Genomic DNA, 3,577 nt, shown 5'->3' on the forward strand with positions numbered 1-3,577 from the left:
AAGAAACCCAATTTGCTTTATTATTAGAGATATATCACACCATCATTGACTAATTCTTTGACTATTGAGCCCACTGCCCAGGCCCACCTCATCCTCTCGGGCTCCACTGTGAGCGAGCGAGACGAGAGAGAGCCGCATCGCGCTCAGCCGCCGCCGCTCCCTGCTCGCGCTCCACCCTGTCGCTCCACACTCGCGCTCGGCCGCCGCCGCTTGGCTCTCGCACTTGGAGGACGCCGCTGGAGACCTGTAGTTCCTTCCTATCGCGGCCATCGCCCGTCCCGCCTCCCTTGCCGAGGCGCCATCCACGTCGAGCCAAGCTGGACCAGACGGCCGCCGCTCCATTATTCAGAGGATCTGATCCCATCTCCCGACAGCTGACGCCTGTCTCTCCTCCGGTGATCCGGTCCTTCCCATTCCGGCGCTCTCCACCCCGGTCGTGGGTCAGTGGGTGAGTTTTTGACCAGATGCTAGATCTCGTTTGTTATACTGTAGCTTTGCCTCTGTAGTGTTGTTTCTAAATTTGTACAAAATATTTTTAGGCTATTAGCATAAGTGCATAACATCAGTAGGCTGTGTTTTCTTAGTAATTGTTGTTTTGTGAACAAAAAAAGCTCCAGGGGACTAGGAATGTGCCATTTTTTGTTCTAGTCTTGCTGTCTTGCTAACATTATGTTCTAAATATAGAACTGAAGATGAAAAGGAATGGTGACATCAAGTCTTTTTTTCGGAATTATGAGGCAAAATCAAGAAAGGTTGCAGCCGCAGAGCAACTTGAACCTGATATTGATCCACCTTCAGTCCATTTGGATGCAGAGATTGACATTGATGTTGATCCACCTACAGTCCATTCCGATGCAGAGATTGATGTTTATATTGATCCACCTCCAGTCCATTCCGATGCAGAGATTAACATTGATATTGATGATGAAGCGCCACGACAACTATCACCCCAACATCCACATGCAAGGTCATATAATATTCAAAGGCTTCCACCTGATCCAGGGGAAATGATTCCTATTTCGAAGTACAATGTTGATGATCAAGATGAAGTTCGGAGACGGTACATTGCAAAGAATGCAGTCCAACCATATGCACACAACTTTGAAGTCAAGAAAATGTATGGTAAAAATCGACACTTCAACTTTGTTTGGTTTAAGAACTATAAATGGCTAGAATATAGTGTCAAATATGAGACTGCATTTTCCTTTGTGTGTTATTTGTTCAAAGGCAAATCGAATGGGGGGCCTAAGGGTGATGCCTTTGTCAAAGGTGGTTGGAAAAATTGGTATAGGCCTGATGCATTAGACAAACATGTGGGTGGTATTAACAGCATTCACAACAAAGCTCAAGAGAAGTACAATTTATTTGTGGCACCCCAACCATCAATTGATAACATTATGGTGAGGGTGTCTAAAGAGGATTTACGTATGTACAAGGCTAGGCTGACTTATTCACTTAGATGCTTGAGGTTTCTTTTGAACTAAGGATTGGCATTTCGTGGACATGATGAGAGTGAAGAATCTAGCAATAGGGGGAACCTTCTTGAACTTCTTAAATGGCTTTCAGAAAATGACAAAGAAGTTAATAAACATGTATTGAACAATGCTCTTGGGAATTGCATCTTGACTAGTCCAAAAATACAAAATCAAATAATTGAATGTTGTGTGGTGCAAACAAATAAAATAATTATTGAAGATATTGGTGATGACCACTATGCAATCCTAGCCGATGAGTCTCGTGATGCATCTCATAAAGAGCAACTTGCTCTCTGCATATGATTTGTTGACAAATCGGGAAGAGGATGTGAGAGGTTCCTTGGAGCTGTTCATGTTGCCAATACAACTTCATTGTCATTTAAGGATGCAATTCAAACTTTTCTTAAAGATCATCATTTGACTCCTAGTCAAATACATGGGCAAGGATATGATGGGGCTAACAACATGAAAGGGGAGATTAAAGGGTTGAAAACATTGATCATGAAAGAGTCACCCTCTGCCTATTACATCCATTGTTTTGCACATCAACTTCAGTTGGTTCTTATAGCTGTGGCAAAGGACAATGAACCATGTTTTTGGTTCTTTGATCATGTTTCTTACTTGCTCAATATTGTTGGAGTTTCTTGTAAGTGCCATGACATGCTTCGAGATGTTAGAGCTCAGAAGGTGTTGGAAGCACTTGAAATGGGTGAGATTGAAAGTGGAAGTGGGCTAAATCAAGAGATGTGACTAGCTAGACCCGGCGACACTTGTTGGGAGTTCTCATTTTAAAACCATTATGCACATTGTTAGCATGTATTACACAATCCTTGAAGTACTTGATGCTATTGGAAATGATCTTTCACAAAAAAGTGAGTGGACAAGAATACGTGGAGTTTCTCAAGCCTTTGAATCATTTGACTTTGTTTTCAATCTTCACTTGATGCTTGTTATTCTTGGCTATACAAACGAGTTGTCCAAATCTTTGCAAAAGAGAGATCAACATATTGTCAATGCAATGACACTTGTTAGTTTGGCAAAGAGTATAATGCAACACATGAGGTCTCATGGTTGGGAAGAATTTCTTGCAAAGCTAACCTTATTTTGCAACAAACATGACATTGAAGTTCCTTTGTGGGAGGATATTTATGAGCCTAATCGAAGATCACATCGGTATTATGAAGTAAAAACAAATGATGATCGTTATAGAAGAGAAGTATATCTTGGTGTCATTGATCAAACCATTCAAGAGCTTGACAATCGGTTTGATGAGGTTAATACGGAGTTGCTTATTTGCATGTCGGCTTTGAATCCCCTCAATTCATTTGCTTCTTATGATGCACTCAAGGTAATGAGACTTGCTATTCTATCTCATGGACATTTCAAGCACATATTTGATAAGGCTAGAATTTCAACTTACTAATTTTATTTATGATATGAGACAAGATGATAGGTTTAGAAATGCAAGTAATATTGGTGAGCTCTCTATTATGCTTGTTGCAACAAAGAAGCATGTTATTTATGATTTGGTCTACTTACTCATCAAATTGATATTGATTTTACCGGTGGCGACGACGAGTGTTGAAAGAGTATTTTCAGCAATGAATCTAGTGAAAAATAAGTTGAGGACTACTATGAGTGATGATCGCTCGAATGATTGCTTGGTGACATTTATTGAACGGGATGTGTTCATGGAAGTAAGCGAAGATGACATAGTTGATGCTTTCATGGCAATGCAAAAATGTAGAGTTACCTACTTTTCCAAACACTTTTGCCCTTGTTTTGGAATCTAACTTGCATGATTTGAATGGAACTAACCCAGACTGACGCTGTTTTCAGCAGAATTGCCATGGTGTTATTTATGTGCAGAAACAAAAGTTCTCGGAATGACCTGAAACTCCACGGAGATTATTTTTGGAAATAATAAAAAATACTGGCAAAGACTCAAGTCCAGGGGGCCCACACCCTAGCCATGAGGGTTGGGGGCGCGCCCCCTGCCTCATGGGCCCCCTAGAGCTCCACTGACCTCAACTCCAACTCCATATATTCGTGTTCGGGGAGAAAAAAATAAGGGAGAAGGATTCATCGCGTTTTACGATACG

The 3,577-nt window shown here is 41.3% G+C and overlaps 1 pseudogene; it reads left to right on the plus strand.

Moving 5' to 3' along the window:
* Window positions 1-692: 692 nt before the first annotated feature.
* LOC147979022 (uncharacterized) lies at window positions 693-3,268 on the plus strand (annotated as a pseudogene).
* The last annotated feature ends 309 nt before the right edge of the window (window positions 3,269-3,577 follow it).

Source organism: Triticum urartu, chromosome 3A, assembly GCF_056163025.1.
Source record: "Triticum urartu cultivar PI428250 chromosome 3A, HENAU_Tu73, whole genome shotgun sequence".
In the NCBI taxonomy this organism is placed as follows: Eukaryota; Viridiplantae; Streptophyta; class Magnoliopsida; order Poales; family Poaceae; genus Triticum; species Triticum urartu.